Below are 19,845 nucleotides of genomic sequence, written 5' to 3'. Positions count from 1 at the left end.
CAGGGGTTACACATATAATTGTGTTTATGGCGCGGCACATCTGAGCAGAAATATTCCGCCTACTCGCACTTTGAAAAAAAAAAAAAATCTCATTTATTTTCCGTGGCCATCTGCAAGTACTCCACAATGAACCTCGCGAACCGAGTGAATCACTTTCTGTCGGCGGCCTCCTCCCCCATTCTGCGGCTCACCTCTTTCAACTTGCAAATGTTTTTTCTTTCTTTCTTTCTCTTTCTTTCTTTCTTTCTACACTTACAAGCACCTATTTCCTGCAGCACTCGCTCGTTTTTTCCCCTTTATCGTGGTGGTAAATTATAAGAGAGGGAATAATAAGAGGGCCCGCCGTTGTAATAATGGTGGGCCGGGATGATTTGTCTTTGGACAAAAATAGTCAAATTCTGAATAAGACTGTCATGACAGGGTTGCGATCGGCGGAGAGGCGTTGAAGTCAAGCGTGACGGCGTGTCGGCTCCGACCTTGATGGCTGCGGCCGCGGAGAGTGACGGAGGCGGAATCGAAAGTTTTTCAAACGGGAGCTAATTGGCCGTGTCGCTAAATCAATCCAGTTTGGGTCAGAAAAGACAAATTATCGATCGCGCGGCGTTTTCATAAGATCGCCGCGCCGCTTAAATTAAAGAGCTGTGGGTTCTCTTCAGAGGCCTTGACACACGCCAGCTTGAACTACTTTCATAAAAACACGGTAAGCGTCAGACGTTTGCTGCCAAACAAACAACCCAGTGGCCAAAATAATGAAAAAAAAATAGTTGTCCTTTTTGTCTAGATTTATCAAATTTAGCACAAACTTTGTGATTCTAGGACACTTCTAAGTTGTAAAATGTTTTTTTATTGTTTGCTGGATTCTATTTTATTTTATTCTATTCTATTCTGACTGACAGCTGGTGGGATTCGGGATAATTCCTGGACGGACCCGCTGGGTGGCTAGGGCACATTTTCTCCATAACGTTTGTTGCCCGACTTGATGAATGGCTGTTTTCCACTCTCGGGAGGTCACAGATGGGCATCGGAATGCTCGGGACGCGCTGAAGGAAATGCAAATGGTTTTTGGAAGTTTTTCTTTTTTGGAATAAAGTTTGTTGCCTGACCTACAAGTCGTCTTTACCCGCCTCACTCGATAGAGAACGGGAGGCCTGAGCGGCGGCCGGCGAATGTCAGCGCTACACCGGATTATAGATTAGGTGTCACCGACAGTTCTGCTTATTGAAGCGGCTTTTCATAAGAGCATTTGATGGGATTGATTGGTTGGGAATTGATCTGGGTTTTTTTGTTTTTTTTGCTGTTGTCGTTTTCGTTTGACTTTTTTTTTTTGGGGTGATGGAGGACAAAAATTCAGTGGGACGGAAATGATTCAGTGCTGCGACAACAATGAACAGATGGACAAAGTCAAGGTGGCTGAAACTCTGTGGCTGCGTTGTTCTTCTTTTCTCTCGTCTCACTCGACAATCTGCCGAGCGGAGACGAACAAACACGAGCCAGACGGGGATGAGAAAACCATCCCTAAAAACAAAACAAAAATTTTCAACAAAACGATAAAAAGCCAAATAGTCGGACTCGAGAATCAGAATCAATGATTTATCTTCGGTGAAAAAGCCAATTTCCTGTTCAGGAGGGCGGCACCTGAGCGGGTGGGCTCCAGTTCTCTGCCGTCTTCGACCCTCCCTGAGCTCACTCCGCCGACCGTTGGCGCTTCTGATGGTTGCTTTAAACAGCGGCGGCTAATCGCTGCTGTCAGAGGCGTCTCCGCGGGGACGCCGTCTCAGCGCTGTCTGGCGCGGCGCCATGCATACTGCGGGAAGTTCTTGGAACTGATAGGCATGACCTTTCAATAATTGCCATATACATCATCTGTTTAGCGTTAATGAGCTCTACAAATTGCGGAAGATTCGCTGGAGAGGGGGAAAAAAATAAACATTGAAAACATCGGCTTTTCACGAGGTGTTGAAAAGTCACATGGTCTCATGAATTCATACGTATGTCCTTTCGACCCCCTCATTTAGTGTTTTTTTTTTTAAGCAATCCTGCAAATGGAGATGTTGTCTCAATAACTAGCACCTAGCAAAATTGAGCACGGCCGCTGCCTTCAGCTGCGGCATACAAGCTATTTGAATAATCAATAACAATAACATTTTTTTTCTTCCCCTTTAACATTTTGGAAAATTATGCGTGGCACAAACGCAGAGATGTAATGGCATTTTATGGCTAATTACGCCTTCATTAATCATCACGCTATTGAATTAAGTTGCAATAAGGCCCTCATTAGTTCTCGGCGCTGCCCGCCACCACCGCCGCCACTTCTCAGGGGCCGAGTCAGGCTCGAGTGCCAGACCCCCGTATTCGCCACACTTGAACGCACCGCCGCCCGAGAGGCTTTTTTCTGTTCTTTTTTTTTTTTTTTCCCCGCCCGCCTTCGGCCTCATTAGCATGCATGGCTACCCGGCGCAGTTGCACCTTGTGTATGCACAAATTAACATGAATGATTCCACTGTTATCCCAGCCGGAGACCCTCGACATGACTCTAATGTTAACAGACTGAATGAGAGCGGCTGCTTTCCGAAGGGCTGTGTGTAACCGATGCTGCCAAGCGGGCGCCTGTTTGAGCACGTCAGCCGAAGCCCGGTTGTCTCCTCCTGCTCCGGATCATCGTCGTAATCAGTAATGATCTTTTTGGCTATGTGTCGAAAAAAAAAAAAATCTATATCATTTTCTTCGAAATCTCTGCATTCTTGCAAAGTCATTTTTATTACGCAACCTGAGCTCAGGCACGTAAATGCACTACTTGCAATATAAATTCCGCCACCAGGTGTCGTGGTTTTACACTGCAAGTGCCCCAAAACAGACTCCCTGTAGGGAGAAAGTGTTTAGGGAGGGCAACATATAGAGGTCGCGGTGTCGTCACTTTCTGCTGCAGTAGATGTCCAAACAAAAATCTGTCTTTTTCCTGATACAGCGAAGGCCCCTCGCCACCAGACGAGCATTCGGGGATTTCATCCCCGCACGGCTTCATTACGGCTCAGTCGAGTGGAGAGCGATTAAACCTGTCTGCGCCGCAGATTATCGGGATTTTTCACGCTGTATTAATTACTGCGGAGGCCTTTTTTTGTTTTCAATCGGGCCGGGCAGTGGACCCAGCGCCGTTTGAGGACACGACCCCGCTCTCCGATTGGCTAATTTGTCTTCGGAGAACCTCGTTTGCATTGCAATTACCTGAGAGGTAACCTATAAGTGGATCCTGCTGCCTTTGACAATTGAGACAGAGTGGGCTTGTCTGCCTGCTGCAGCGGAATGAAAGAGAGGGAGAAAAAAAAAATCATTTGATGTGGGTGTGGGGGACTGGACTTATGCATGTTTTTTTTTCCCTCCTCGTGGCTCTGTATAATTAACTGGCAGCCGAAACCAACGGGGGAACGCTCAATATTCTTTTAAAATTACTCCCCATTGTAATACGTTTGAGTACGTTCTCGCAATTCAGCTCGTTTGTTAGTTAGCTGCAGGCCTGGGAGTTGTTTCACATGACCACTGGAGGTGTGATTGAAACTTTATATACAGGAAAGAAAATGGAAGAAAAAAAAACAAAAAAACAAAAAAAACAGATGTTTTTGTTTGTCTTTGACAGAACATGCCTGCGAACACCGTCAGGAAATTCTCTCTTGTTATGGCAACACATAACTGAGGACAAAGCTTAAGAAAAGAAAAAAAAAACTATACAACAAGAAGACATTTGTGAATCTTGACATTCCTCCATCGATTCGATGGCTAAATTTTACGGTTTGCGCACTTGGTGCCAATGTGCAGTCTCACCACTGGGTGTCGTAGTTTTGCCTTTACGCCGAAAAACAACAGCTTCCCTCAAAACTCGCTGAATAAATCATAACTAGCTGTAAAAAATTGACATGTGACATTTCGCGTGGACGCCATTGGCCGCCATGTGGATGATCTTGAATGCAACTTTTTACCGAGACAAAGCACCAAAACCCACTGGAAGACAAAAAGTGCTGAAATGGCAAAACTTTCTGATATGACCAGAAGACAGACTGCGAGTTTCTCGACCTCAGGAAGGTTCCTGTTGGATGTTGGCATCGACATCCTGCATCGCTACACAGTTACAATCCCATGTTACTCGACTTCCCAACAAACCAACTTCACTTTCCGCGCACAGGGAACGCGGCCAATCTGTCTTAGAGGAAGTTTTTAAATAACCTGCAGAAACTCCGCGCGCAATAATCCGCCTTTCATCGTCTGGAGAGTTGTAATGTTTCTGAGAGCCGTGTTTTTATTTTATTTATTTATTTTTGGTGCCAGATGCCTGTCCTTGCTCTTAAAGGCTGAGAACATCCACTGCACTGAGCCGCCGTTGCTGCCGCTGCTGCCGCTGCCGCCGCGTGCAGTGAGGAGGGAACAATGTGGGCGGAATGGCTCCAAGAAAATAAAGTTGAGTGTGAGAAAGAGAGAGAGAGAGAGCTGCGGCAGCACCGAGAGGCAGAAAAAATAAAAATAAAATCATTAAACCCTGCACATGACAAGGACAGTCTGTTGCTGTTGTTCTCAGTTGAAAAAAAAAATGACTTAAAAAAATAAATAATTAAAAACAAAAAAATAGAAATCTCAGCTCAGAAGAAGAGTCAACGCATGCAAACGAATGAGCTGCTCTTCCCCTGGGATATTTCTTTTCTTCCCCCTCTTCTTCCTTTTTCCTCCTCTTCCTCTGCTTTGTTCCCTTTTTGTTTCCCACGCAGCTGTTTCCCACCTGCTGAGACTTTTCCCCGTCTTCCACCTTTTGAAGAAGACGAAGAAACATGCTGGTGTCTATAATTAGATCCGTCACTCTTGCACTTCTGTACATTATAAACGCGGCTGTTTAATCCCCCCCCCCCAACTCCGTCTGTTGCCACTTCACACAAACAGTCAAACGGCTGTTTTTCGAGCCTCGCGTCGCTCATCCTCCCGACAACCGCCGAATATTCAGCTTTCATTACGTCTCCCACTGAAGTGTCATTTGTCTTTGCTCTTGCCTTAATCTTATTTTCATATGTTATTTTACATATGATATATATATTTTTTAATTGTCCCATTTCTCGGTTCAGGTGATGCAAACGATCAAAGCCTTCATCCAGTACTGGCTGTGGCTCAGAGCAGAAAAATCACTCTTCGTGCCTGCAGGGAGCTTGGCAACAATTTCGTAGAGGAATAGTTGTGCGGACAGATTGTGTAGCAATATTTAGATTGGCGTGACAATCACAGAGGCGTCCATCGCGTAAGAAGAATTCCAGCAAGTGCGACCCAAACTTTCACCCGGTGGAACCTTTAAATTAATTATGGTTTCATGCGAGGCAAAGAGCGGTTCTGAGCCTGAGAAGCGGCACACACTTTGAAATGCACACGCACTTGTCATTTGTCATATTAAACTCTGTAAATAGAACTCCTGCTTCGCGTCGCGTCAACCACATTTGCTTGGTTCTCATTCCTCCGAGTCTATTACGGGCTCTCGTCTGGCTAATCTGCCTCATTCGTGTGTGTGTGTGTGTGTGTGTGTGTGTGTGTGTGCGTGTGTGAGATGGCTTGGATGGCAAGGTCGTGTGGGGTGGGATTGGCTGTCTGTGCGAGTTCAAAGCGGGTCGTCAGGTGTTGGTTGCACTGTGGCCTCGATTCTCCCGTTGTTTGAAAGCAAAAGTGCCTTTCAGGGTCCCATTAAAAACAAAACAGGGCATCATTATTTTTGATCACTGTGCGAGATGACCTTGTTGCGGTAGTGCAGCGTCATCATTGGTAGTAGCAACTGTATCAGAGTTTCATAGCGTTCTCGATATTATTGCCATCATCATTAGCAGTGGTACTGATATTATCAACAGTATCATTATTCGCCTCGTCATTATCAAGACATTCATTTTCATTATCATCATTAGTATTAGAAGTATTGTCATTCTCATCAGTATTATCAATATGATGACTGCCGTTGTATTTACACTGTCGTTGTTTGAAGTGTTGGTTTATGTTATTTTGTATAGTTATTTTTAATCACCACGACTACTATTACCTCTGCTACTCCTGGCAGTAGGAGTAATCATCATCAACATCATCATCATCATCATCATCTTCATCTTCACACCACCACCAGCCCATTGCACCTGAGCTCTGTGTGTTTTTCACATCATATTTCATTTCCTCAGCCTGCTGAGCGTCTTTGTGTGAGGCAGAACAGCCCAAATAGTCAAAATGTGCCTCTCGAGCGGCGTGTAAAAAAAAAACAAACAAAAAACAAAAAAATCCCACTGACATGAGCGTCGACTCTCTCACTCACTCACTCATATTTTTTTCATGATGATTGCACTGGGGGTATGAAGGCGGCTCGGTGAGTTTGTTTGCCTGCAGCCCAGGCTGCGTTCCACGCCGGCGTTCCGGGGTTACCGTTCCCCCCACACTCCACTGTGTGCATCATCCCAGGTAAGAGGAAAACAAAAAAAAAAAAAAAAAACTTTAAAAAAAACAAACAAACGCCTGGAGATGAAAAATAGGTCACCGCCTCCCGTGTACCACGTCGACGGAGAGGAAGGTAAAGTTTTTCCAGAGAAAAGTTGCGTTCCCCGGAGTCAGCGGGGACACGTTGTGTTGTTCGGCACTCCGAGAGCCCCGAGATCCCAAATCGAGTCAAAGTCTTTATTAACGCTTCTTAAAAAAAAAAAAAAAAAAATCTGAAATCTTGAGTGTGGCAGAAACTTAAAGCCTCGGCGAGAACAACCAACCCCACAGTGACCGTTTAGGATTAAATGGTGCACGTAATCTCTCTGCAACTCACTCTAAACAGGAACACTTTCCTCTGTGTGCGTGTGTGTGTGTGTGTGTGTGTGTGTGTGTGTGTGTGTGTGTGTGCATGCACGCGTGCCACAAGCGATGACGTGCACTGTCTCACTTTCCCCAAGCGTGGCCTTTCAAAAACAGGATGGATGTTTGTGTTTGTGTCGCCGCCAGACAATTAAAAAATGTGTCACCGTTGAAAAGAAATGTTGCAAACGCTGAGCGCCAAAGTTCCCCCTCTATAAATTACAACAGCCTTTTTTACCCCCCCATTTTCTTTTTTTCAAAAAATTTCATTAGAAAGAGCCATGATTATTCATCCACTTGTTAACATCAATTGCCGTTTGTTGAGTGAAGTGGCCCGTAAAGTCCGGACACAAGCGTCTACGGCTGTGTGATTTACTCTCCAGTCGCTCCTCGTAATGAAGCAAAAGCAATTTACTCAGGTTTTCAAAAAAAACAACAGCAACAACAAAACCCATCAAATTAATTGTGCAAATGGAAAGTTTGATTGTGATGTTTAACGAAACTCAGAAGCCACTTTGTTTCATCTCTGATAAATTACGCAGAGACATTCAAGTACGTGGTCACGTGACCAGCTATGACAGGGTTGGTTTGGTGCACGGGTGCTGTCGCCACGCTACGCGACACAACATTATGCATGGTAAAGATGCATTTTGCGTTAGTTTATGCTAGCATCAGTACCTAGCTGTGAAGCCAATGCTGGGGGTTGACGCATCTATTGCAACTTTCCTGCTGATCGTATGCTGCCACAAGTGGAAAAAAAAATACAGTTTAATGCTAGCATGCATGCAAGCTAATGTTGCTAGACAGACAAATTGTACTGACTTTTTGTTACATTCCCCTGCATACACCTCTTAATCTGATGCAGCTCATTGGTCAAGTTTGTATTTCCATCAAACAAAAAAAACTAAAAAATAACACCTCAAGCCACCCAAAAACTTTTTTGTTGCCAATTGGAGAAAGATTTCTTTTCCGTTTCCATGCGTCTGGTTTTAATGCGTCTAAAAAGTTCCAGTTTGGAGCATGTTAGCAGTCACCACTGAAGCACTTTGGCCTTTGGCCATGTTTTTTTTTTCTTCCCAGAAAACTGTGTCATTTTCAATCAATAAGCCGCGTCTACGGCGGGACGAGAGAGTTTCACTGGCGACAGAGAAGCCCGATGAATTATGCTGCGTATCACCGAGCTGTCACTTCACTTCCAGCGTTCCGGCTGTGAAGAGGCCAGAAGGACGGCGGCCTCGGAGTCGGATGACATGCTCTCTGCCGTCTGCGCCCTGCGACACTAAATTACCCTTTCTGTTATGTGTCAGGCAATTGCTGTCAGCCACCCCTTAGTTAACGTTAATTTGATTTGCTCGGCGACGCAGTTTTGAAGAAAAACAGGACAGCTTCACCCCCCCCCCCCCCAACCCCCCAAAAAAAAGACAGCCGCAAGAGTCTCTACTAGTGCGTTCTCTTTTTCTTTTCTTACCCTTGCTAATGTTAATTCTGATGCCGATATAGCAACGGCCCTTCCCGTGCTGTGTGACTCCGTTAAAATGTGACATAACAAGAGCAGGCAAGCTGGTATGGAACGTGTTAATGAACTGCATTTCGCTGCCAGAGGGCTTTTTTTGTCCTTTCAGTTCATTGCTGTGCGGTGACTAAACGCCGTCACGCAAACTGTGATCGCCACCATAAGATCCTCTGTCCTCCTGTTAAATTTGGCCGCAGACCTGCGAAATTTGCATGAACAACAGCCCCAGGATGAGTTTTATACAAATGATTTTGCCGTTTGCGAGACAGGGAGACTATTCATATGGGTAAAAAAAATGCAATTTCAATTCGGGATCCTGCCAACACAGCTGTTGCGGGCCAAAAACAAAAATGTGGGGGGTGTAGGTGTAAATTAAAACAGCGAGAGGCGCTACACCTCTGGCTTGGGCAGACCACTTACACAGCTGGGCATGCGGGGGGATATAGAGCTGCGCTGTAAAAGGAGAGTGGGAACAAATCCAAGAGCAGCTGAAGCAGTGCGATGCAAAAAAAAAAAAAAAAAAAAAAAAAAGCAGAATAGCCTTTATTTTCTTTTAACAGGCTCAAGCAGCGACCCGGAGGGGAGGAGCCTCGGCGGTGTGGGCATGGCGTAGGAGGGGGGGCTGCTGGACCAGTTGTAGTGTTGTGAGCATGATGGACGACACACTCCGACCCAAACATCACATTAATCCTCCGGCCCGGCGTGACTCCGCCCCTCCAAGGTCGCCGCGGTGCAGCTTTCTTCTTCTTCTTCACCGCCGCCTCAGACAGACCAGATTGTGGAGTCGAGGACACGGCCGGTTCTGGGGACCGGCGTGGCGAGTACACGGAGTGGAGTGGAGACGGGGAAACATCAGGAGAGGCCGGGGCGGGGGGGCGGGGGGGGACCGGAAGTGTGGGAGACACGCCGACACTCTCTAAATGGCAGGGAACACCGAAGCGGACTCAGCCGGGTCGAGTTTGTCGGTCTCGTCTCGCACCGCTCGGACGTGTAATTTGCTTGTGTGACAGATTTTTTTATCTCTTTGGCAATCTGGAAAACGGATGATGCTCTAAATCTCTTGCTTCCGTCTGGCATGCCGGCCCGATAAGGAGGCCACAGCAAGCGATTGCCGCTAAGATTTGCTACGGCTACTTTGGCTCGCAGCTAGCCGCTGTTAGCCACTGTGCTCCACAATGAGTCAAAGTAACGTGTCCTGAATGAATCATTCAAATCATGACAATCACGACTCCTTGTCCCTCTTAACTCATTAGCTCACTTGACCCTGCCACTGCTAGCTGCTAAGTAGAGACCAGGCAGTATGTTGCTACCGTTTAGACTGCTATTATAGCATTCTGCACATCAAACCAATGAGACAGAGCTGCCAATGAACGGATCACTCGCTGCTACTCACAGTTGCCCTGCCACCGCTCACTAGGTGCACAAATCACCCAGTGACTCGACTGGCTCAAAAAAAAGAAAGATTCACCTTGTTGACACTCATGCAAAATCAAATCAGAGCTCACAACACAACTGCCATGCTAGCAACACTTTAGCACCTGGTGTTGCATGCAAGTTTCATTGGACTGCAACTCCATATGACAACTGTTTCAGAAGTAGAACCGTGTGGCTAAAACAGGCAAACTCTAGAATTGAGTATAAAGTTGGAGATCCAAGCAAAAAAAAAAAAAAAGACAAACGCAACACCACACACATTCACGAAACAGCATGGGTCAAAAGTTCAAAGCAGCCCTACCTGACCGCTCTGGGATTATGGACTCCTCCTGTTTGTTGTGCCTCCGTCTTCAGTCAGCTGGCGTTTAGATTGCACTTCCGATCAGGAATACCGTACATATCCAATATTTGCTCTTCCAAAGCAGGGCGACCCTGAGCGTCCTCACAGCAGATTGTGGAGGGTAAAAAATACATATCACTGTTGACACACTTCACATCGCAGGAAACTCGATCAACAAAGTCCAAAGTCATCGGGCCGACATCAGGACTTTGCTGACGACGTAAATCCGACTGAAAAATCCTCCCAGATGGACGTGTTGTCGCAGACAGAGGGAGGAAAGGGAGCCGAGCAGAAGATTGCCTCCAGGTGTGCAGTCAGGAGCAGCAGGTGTATGGCCTGAAGACCACGCCCACTCAGGCCCAGTGCACAGGAAGTGCTGCCTGAGTCCCACCTCACTGCGAGGGAGAACCTTTGGAATGAGGAGGATGGAAGGAACAACAGAGTTAATTATTGTGTTTTTCCACATCATTGGAGTGCAGATGAAGATTAAGAGCTCAAGTCAGTTATTTCCGTCCAACTTCTGAATGCAAAATGCCAATTTAATTTAATTAGTGTTTGACTCTCTGCTCTCAGGGTTGCCGGTGTGCTTGTTGGTTTGTTTGGGGTTTTTTTTCTCTCCTCCTTTCACAACTTTGCAAAAACACCTGAAGGCCACGGACGATTATTACTTTTCTCTAATATCAGAGGTGCAGAGGAGATCAGCACTAGTTGAACAGCCTGAGCTGCTTCTTCTTCTTCTTCTTCTTCTTTTTCTTCTTCTTCTTCTTCTCCTCTCTGAATTGCACCTTGGAGGCTTGAGGGTTTTTCGAAGAGGCATCAAAAAGCCTTTTTGTCTCACGATATTACTCCAGCAGCTCCTCACACTTTTTTTTTTTTTTTTTTAAAGGACACCCGGGAGATGTGGTTTTAATAGCGAGTGCTTTCATTTTTTTTTTTTTTTTATTTGGTTCAAACTGGGGAAGAAATAAACACAAAAGCAAACGACAAGGGATTTGTTGCCAAGAGTGCTCTTAACTGCTGTTCAGTGTTCACAAATCGGTCTGATGGCTTTGCTGCTGCTGCTGCTGTTGCAAAAAATGTTGTGACGTTTTGCGCCTCTGAAATGCGATTCATGAAAATGTAATAATAATAAAAAGGATTATCTGAAGTTGTCCCCATATATTTTTTTGGCTCATGCAAACTTTAATTAAGACTCTTGGTTGTTGCAAAGAGTCTCTCCGCTTGTGAGAATGTGATCGCCTGCTGTGCGCACGCTGTGAGTCTGCAGAAAATGAAAAAATACATTAAAAATTTATACATCAGCCTTCTTTTCTACTTTTCCACAATCACGAATAGATGTTAAAATCTAAGGATAACAGATGTTTTAAACCCAAATTCATTCTTGATTTCAAGTGCCGCTGTGATACCTGACTTTTAAAAACACATTGCACCCCATGCTCCATTTGACTTGATTACTCCCAAAGACAAAGGCTTTCGCAGGGCAAGCTCAAGAACTTCTCATGCATTGGAAAGAAAGCGAGGTCTCATTATATTTTCATATCTACAGGAATAATGTCCAGGTTTTTCTTTTCACACATGGTGCGACCACACACACACACACTATGTTTTTCATGCTGGCCTCCTTCTTCAGCGAGCCTGGAAGAGAACACGTTACAAAATAAATCTAATTAACAGACTTATTTTTCGTGGATGAAAATCCTCGACCTCGGTCAGCAGACCAAGTGGAGAGAGAAAAATTGTCTCCAGCTTTATGCCTAGACCTTCAATCATGGACGCAATCAAGTGAATAAATAATATTAAGAAGAATACTGAGGGTCAAAGGAAGTCAGACCGTGTTCTACAAATGTTTTCTAACATTACCGTGTCAGTGACTGCCCACAAATGAGAAAAGTCCATTATTTCTTCTTTTTATTGCTCCAGGAAGTCTTTATTATATGAAAGGTCTTTATTCAGTTTATACAGATTCAGACATCAGGCTTTGGTGATGTCACAAAGGGCTCTGATACCTCACTGAACTCTCCCCCAAGCTGACGACAGCAACACTTTGTCCTGTCAATCAAACTTCACAGACGGGAGGAAAGTACCAGCTTGAGAAAGTCTGGACGTGAAACCCTCTGTGATGTCACAAAGGGCACTGATACATCTCCAAGGTTGCTTACAACACCCCCACCCCGCCTGGGTTAGATGTTGGCTCCTCCCACTGAGACTATCTCCTTTATATCTGTGGCAGGTCCAACAATGCATTGGTGTTAGCAGTAAGCTATAACCCAGGGTTTTTGTGCACAGGGTTGTAAACACAGGGCTAAGTGTTTGTTTGTTTTTTTCAAGCTATGCAGTTTCTGGGTTAATGCATCAAAATGAAGGGCTGAGCCGTCAGAATCACGGATCAGAAATCCTTCATCAAGTCAATGTGAGAAACGTGTGTAAAAAAAACACTTAACGATGCATCGCTTTGAATGTCTCCTGCTGTTTCCTCTGCGCTTCTTCGCCCTCCGGCGTTTCAGACGGCCACATCAGGCGGTGCCCTGTGCTGCGGGAGGGGAGCCCTCGCTGTCCTGCCCCCCTTTTATATCCTGTTAAACAAGGACTCTGCGCTGATAAATGTCTCTGTAACCTTGGCTAAAAGTCACCCAACGCCGAGCACGTTCCCAGCAGGCGGGGAGCCGGGAGGGAGGCGTGGCCTGCATGTGGCTGCCTGTTTATCGAGCCCCCCCCCCCCCCGATGGTCCTAGAGGGAGCTAATGAGTCGCATCTTTACAGAACATGTTTGCAGTGATCGTGGTGTTTTGCAATATAAAAAAAACAAAAAAAACAAAACAAGCGATAATCAATGAACTGACATCGTTAGCCTTTAATTTGCGCCTCCCGCACAGGCCATCCAATCACACAAAGGCAGCGCGTCGTGACATCACAAAGCTGAGTTTTCCCTCTTCGTGCAGTTCTGCTCAACTGTGGCAGAAAAAATAAAGAGGGGAGGAGGAAAGAGGGAAAAAAAAAAAAATCAATCCTGCACTCCTTAATTAAAGGCCAAGATTGCATTACATGAAGTCGTCCGGGCCGCTGAGGAGCAGGTTTTTTTTTTGCCGCTGTGTTTACGCAGGGAAATATGTTGGCATGGCTGGCATTTATTTGGATGTGTGACCTTTTTAACACGCTTTCAACTGGAGGGGTGGGAGGGGAGGAGAGAGGAGGTGGCGGGCTGGGCGGGATCGTGTTCTTTCACTACGGCGAGAGGGATCTTTTTTTCCTCGTCCGTGAAAATGCCAAGAGAGCAGCGGCGTATAATGGGGGAGTAATGGGGGAGGCAGTTAGAGGCGTCTCGGTAAAAGACACATTAGGTTCGGCGTCAAGGAGAACGAGTCGCTGGAGCTCTTTTGTTTTCCTCGCCGCCACCTGCCGTCTGGAGTCTCCGCGTGAGAACGCACAAAAGCACCATGTGGAAAACGAACGTCGCGAAACAAAGGCCGCGTGACCTCCAGCTCACGCTGATTCTCCCAACAGAAGCTTTCAGAAATCCTGACATTTCATTTCCTTCTGTTTTTAAGAAAGTCTCTGGAAAGGTCCTTCCTTCTCGAGCGAGTTTCTTAAAAAATGAACACATTTTCCTTCAAGATAAACACGCCATGTGATTGGATGAGCCTTCTGTCCGTCAGACTTAACGGGACGGTCAGACTTCTTTTCGAGCGCGGTGCGAGATGACGATGCAATGAGTTGCTACACGATACGAAAAGTTGACGTGAAATACCAGACGTTGTGATGCAATGAAATACGTTACGATACGATAAACTAAGATGTGATGAGACACAATAAGCTGATGCTACGTTGTGATTCGATAAGATACTTCAGATACAATACAATAAGTTACGATATGATACGTTGTGATGTGATTTGACATGGTCTGTATACTTTCATCAGACAGACAGAGATAAGTCCTGTAGTTTAACACTTAAATATTATTTGGTGGCTGAAAAAAGAAAGCAAAAAAAAAAAAAAGTTACAAAGTTTATCAGAGCAACACCAAATTTGTTTGCTGCTTCGGAAAAATTGCAAAACTCCTTCGTTTCTATCCACTGAGTAAACTAAACGCAGGTTTAGCGTTCCTGCTGAAAGGATTCTTTTAATTAGCGCCGCAAAAACCCAGAGTTTGTGTTTGCTGGCACGGTAAAGAAGCGTGGGATCATGGGAGTTGTTGTAGAGCAGCAATCAACGTCGCTAAAACCTCCCCCGACTGGGACGCAGGTGTAATTGCGAGCCATGTTACGGTTACTTCCGCTCTTTATCTGTAATTAAGAAACAGATAAACAAAATAAAAAAAAATGCAGGTGCCTCGACGAACGTCTCCCAGTGCGTCAGAAAAAGAAAAAAAAAAAACATCACTGGAAGCGTTTTTCACGAGATGTAAACACAACCGAGCGGAAGACATTACGAGAAAAGACTGCACCCGTAATGACAAAATGTGGGAGCAATATTACTGGAATATTTAGACAGAGACGTTTCGCTCTCTCTCTCTCTCGCTCTCTCTTTCTCCCGGCAACTGCCGCAGCTGCAAAGCTGCTCAATTCTCACCCTCTTATCACGAGGGTCTAATAAGAGGCGAAACTCGCAGCTTCTTTTCCCCTCCTCCAGTCCCCCGTCTACCTCGCGCCACCGCCGTTTGTTTACTCAGTCGGATTAGCGCTTCTGCTCTTATATCAGCTGAGAGTGTTCTCAGAGAACGGCTGCCTGGCTGGCTGACTCGCTGGCTGACTCGCTGGCTGGCTGGCTGGGCCGCTTGGCAGTGGTAGCGTCGTGCGTGCCGTTCGCCTCAAGCGAGGAGCGTCGCCGCGTCTCGCTAGCCTGCCTGTGTACACGCTAGCCTGTCAGCGTCCCGCCTTCAGGATTCCCCTTTGATGCGCCGCAACATCGCTTTTAGCGCGATTACCTGCTTGTATGTGTCTGTCTGTCATTGTTCTTCTTCCTATTTATTATTTTTTATTTTGACGGGGAAACAAAAATAAGAGAATTCGTCATAGGAAGGAGGGGGGGGGGGGGGGGGGGGGGGGGTGCTCCCAAGCTTGAGACAAGGCGGCTGGATTTAGCAAAGATTTTCAAGGTTGAATTGTCGCAGGGCCAAACAAATCGAGGGTGACACGGCTGACTGACCCTCTCGCAGGAGGGAGGGACGGAGGCGGAGCTGCAACCCCCGCAGGTCGGCTGCAGAACTGCAGCTAGTTTGCAAATGACTGCAGTGAAGGGTTCATCGTGAGTCTGCAGAAAAGCACCAAAAAGGCGTTCTGCAATGCGAAACTGACACGTGAAATCATACTGCGCACATACTAGATAGAGTCTGCTCCTAATCCACCAGCGGAAGGTAAAACAGAGGTAAAGCTGACGCCCCGCTGCGGCTAATCTGTCGCTGAGACCAGCAAACTGGTCGTGATGCTCTTTAGACGACGCGCCGCTGCTCTGACTGTATAGTCAATTCACTTGAAAGTACAATGCTGAACTTGCGGTGCGTCAGCGTCTAGAATAGATCCCCTTTCACCGTCGTCCTTGGTGTTTGAATCGAACTCCCAGCGGTGCCGTCGGTGCGGCCGAGAAAAACCTACAGCGTGTTTCCAGCGGCTCTGCTCTTTCTTCTTCTCCGTCTTCACCCACACACCGAGCAGAACAAGTTCTCCGCGGGGTCGCAGGAGAGACCCGCTTCGCAAATGTACTCGCCAGCGCCGTGTGGCCGCAGCGGTGGGTGCAGCGCCAGACTCGAGCACAGGCTGCAGGGTGCAGCAGACACAGCCGCCAGAAAAACACCTGCAGCTGCAGCCGGTTGCTGTTCAGCATGTTGATGCGGATGCACATTCTTTCCTTCTGCATTCCGCAGTGCACATCTGGCTTTTTTTTTTTTTTGTGCCTTCTCAGCCCCCCTCCCCCTTTATTTTATTATTTCTCCAAAATGACCCTCCCCGACAGCCTCCGCTCTTCTTCTCCACCGGGTGGGAGGCACAGAAAAGGTGCACAGGAAAATAAAAACGTAATTCACTGACGTGTCGCTTCATTCTGGATTGTTGTGTAAATGCTCAAATAGAGCGTGGCTCTTTCTCTAAGTGCACTACGCTACATACAGCGCAGTGGTTTCGCACACGTTGCAACCTGAGGTTTCCTGATGGGTTTGCACGTTGGGTTTGATTTTTCTTTTTAAATAAATAGATGACACAGTCAACATTCATACGCAGACTTGCAGGACATTTTGCAAGTAAAATCATATTTGCACATTAATGCACGTGGTGCATGGCGCAGCGCCTCATTTGACCCTCACATTCTGGCCTTTTCCTCGCTTTTATTCCCGGTCTCATCGATTCATCGCGCTTTAATTTCCCTCCGTTCAGTTGTCTGGTGATTAGGCCGCCGCTGCGAGCCGCCTCCTTTTCTGCAGGCGGAATGAAAGTGGAGCCGCCGCGCAGGAGAAGCACACAGCCCGCGGACTGGCCGTCTATTAAAAGCTCCTGGTCGGAACAGACGATATTGATTGGACACGCGGAGGCAAACAGGTGAACAGGTGGAGTCGGTCGGAATCTCCGGGCGACCGCTCCTTTATGCTCTCCCAGACGTTTTTCTTTGCCCTCTGTAGTAGACACTGCGCCGCCGCGTCAGAGCCGTCAAACCAGGATTTGTGTGTTCGTTCCTCTCGCCGCCGCAACAGGAACCCGACTCAACATTCTCTCCAAATTGATTTATGCTTGTTTTGTTGTTGCCGGCACATATTCCACGTTGCCAGGGCCCCCCTTTTTCAAAACTCCCCCTCCAGGTCATTTAGTCTGCAGACTCACTGACTCATTCAATTCCTGCTTCTGACCGCCGCTCCTCAGGGACCATGACAACCTCCGGCTAATTTGGACATATTTAGGTGGCGGGAATGACACGGAATGTCAAGTTACCCAGTTAATTGGGAGACTGCAGCTTAATAATTGCAATTTTAGATAAATGGACGGTTGTCAGAAGTGCGCTTCCAAGGCCAACGGGAATCAAGGATTCGTTCATGCGACCAGTTATTATTTTTTTACATTTTGTACATATTGGATCTGTGCGGTCGATTCCTTCCTCACTCGGCTGCTGTCATGACAACCTGTCCAGTGCCAAATGGAAAAATAAAAAATAAAATAAAATCGGAAACACCAACCCACAGTGCACTTAAGCGTCGTTATGTAAGTGCGGCTTCTTTCTTCTCGTATTCGCTTCCTTGCGGCGCAGCAGCAGTCCGTCCTGCAGGAGGCGCCGCACGCTGCTCCCACAGAGTGTGGCCGCGGCGCGCCGCCGCTTAACAACTTCATCGCAGGGCGCAAGCTGGACAGGAGTTCCGAGTCCTCGTGTTGCTCGTGTGAGTCGCTGTGAGAAAGTGGGCGGGGCCCGAGCTGCAGGCCCGCTGTGCGTTCGCAGCACGCCGTGACGTGTTTCCGCAGCGGGGGAGAAAAATCGCTGCGGCGCTCTGTCGACGCTAATCCCGTCAGCGCCCCTGACCTCGCGCTAACTTCCCGCTCGCTTTGGTTTTTGACGCGTTAGATAAACAGGAAGTGACTCAAAGGGTGATTGTACTGTTTGTCTTTTGAAGTTTTGAAGGTATTTATTTTTTCTTCGTGAATCTGGCATTCATTTTCTTATTTGCTTCTTGCAAATGTGACGTTGTTCCATTAGCGGCTGTGTGTTGTGCTGCATGAATTGACTTGAGTGCAAAAAAAAAAAAAAAAAAAAAGTTGTTGCAGTTGCATAAATAAACTCCAACCTTGTCTGGTGCTGTTAGTACTGTTCTGATTTGATGGAATAGCCTTGCTTTTGGATTTTTGATTTTTTTTTTTTTTGAATTATACAATTATTTAAGAAAAGAAGAAAAAATAATTTCATTAACTAAGCCACACAGTGCCAGTGTTCAAGAAATGACGTTTCACTGCAGCCATAAATGGCCAGAAGCCATTTAGGGCCACAATTCAATTAGGTGACTTGAGATTGAAGGAAACAAATTTAATTAGGACGCTAAATGAAGAACAAAAAAAAAGTTCTGCACATTTTTTTTTTTACCCTTTTCTGTGCAACGCTAACGTTTCACCATAAGCGAATCCTAATTCAGTGGAAAGAAAAAAACTTATTTTGTGTGATTACATTTGGAACTTTATTTCCAATTAGATTAATGAATACACCTCAACGGTAAATATGTTTTAAAGCCAATGGAAAATGCAGCTCTTTTAGGCTTTTGCTTCTTTCTTTCTTTTTTGCAGCCAAACACGAGCTGTTTTGTCGAGATACGATGACAACAAAACAGCCCCTGGAAGGATTTTGCAAAGGTAAATTGAACAACAATAACCAAAAAAAAACCCCATAAAACCTAAAAAAGAAAAAAGAAAACAACCAAGGCAACAGAGAAAGAGTGTGTTTTCAACATGGTGTAAGAATGTTGCAAACTGCCGCAGCCTCTGATGTTTCCACCCGAAGGGGAAAAAGTCGCAAAGCCATTTCATGTCTGCGGCTCTGCTGCCGTTTTTTTTCCCGCATGACGCAAGCGGCGGTCGGGGTTCAATCAACTAAGAGGTGACACATCGCACTTCATCTCTCACTTCCAGCTCTCCTCCCAATCACATCTGCTTCTTTTACTTTAAAGTCTCAAGGTCTTTGTCTTTGATCCCAATCTGACCTTTGACCTTTGTTGCATAGTGAAGCTTTTGCTGGTTTCCGCTGGACAGAAAATGGACAAAAATGGGAATTAAAAACCCAAACCCAAACAAAAAACAATATCTCAGTTTCATCAGCAGCCTTCCACTTCTCCCTCCTCTGAGGTGCAAAAACATGCGACCCTGAACTCTGCAGCCAGACTGACAGTCGATATCTGTTGCAACAACAGAACATTAGAGACACAACACTGTAACCGCGGTGTTGACACGCATCAGCCGAAGATCATTGAGGCTTCAAGATGGAAAGTTGCTTTTTCTTTTTCTTTTGAACTGATTTGAATGGAAGCACAGTTATTTTTCAAGGGGAAGTGAGTGTGAGGGTTTATAAAGACCTCTGCTCCGTCCTTCTTTTATTGGACTCAAGGTTTTGCTCTGAAGATTATTATTTTTTTAATGATGAGCATAAAATGTTAAAATGAGGTCCTTGGCTGAAGCTTATGTGTCGGAACGTTGCTACAGGAGGAGGGACGACTCACAACCTCGCTTTGATAAAAGGGTTCCACGCAAGGTCTCCTTCATTATCAGTATGTTTAGCAATGGGAGTTTCACACCGGGGCCAGAGTTCACCAGAGGACTGCATACATTTGATCTGGTGCAAAAATGCTGTTTCTGTATTTGGCGATTAAACTTAACTCGCTGTTATGATGTTAGCGTTGCTAACGGAAACAACTCATTGCATTGACTTTGTTCAAACTTTCCTCATCTTTGGAGACAGTTGTGTGGTGGGTTTTTCTCAACTCCACCAGTTGGAAGACCAAAACAAAACACCTGAAAGCTCAGCGTTCGTTCCAGTGTGCAACAAAAGCAACAGGTTATTGAGTTCAGGGCACTGCACGTTTTAAGCTAGCAAATACTGCAATTTTGAGACAATCAGAAGGTTTTAAACTGTCGCGCAGTGAATTGACTCGATTTTTGACACACATCATTTTAAAAATCTTTGCCACATTGTTTTGTATTTGTTTACTATAGGCGCTATTTTCCGCATATTTGGATAAGAAGGCAAACAAACTTTCAGACTCTCGCCAATCCTT

General features: G+C 46.0%; 1 protein-coding gene across 1 annotated transcript in view; it reads right to left on the bottom strand.

Annotated features, from left to right (window-relative positions):
* The window catches only part of astn2 (astrotactin 2), a 253,967-nt gene extending 243,635 nt beyond the window's left edge, over window positions 1-10,332 (bottom strand). Inside the window, exon 1 of the mRNA XM_076043609.1 lies at window positions 10,083-10,332. The gene's annotated coding sequence lies outside the window, so the exon portion shown is untranslated. The remainder of the gene's footprint in view (window positions 1-10,082) is intronic.
* Between the last annotated feature and the right edge of the window lie 9,513 nt (window positions 10,333-19,845).

Source organism: Nelusetta ayraudi, unplaced genomic scaffold (genome assembly GCF_046127955.1).
Source record: "Nelusetta ayraudi isolate G7.1 ecotype Tasmania unplaced genomic scaffold, CSIRO-AGI_Nayr_v1 ptg000076l, whole genome shotgun sequence".
Taxonomy (NCBI): domain Eukaryota; kingdom Metazoa; phylum Chordata; class Actinopteri; order Tetraodontiformes; family Monacanthidae; genus Nelusetta; species Nelusetta ayraudi.
The sequence above is the reverse complement of the archived record's forward strand: the minus strand, read 5'-3'. Positions and strand labels throughout refer to the sequence as shown.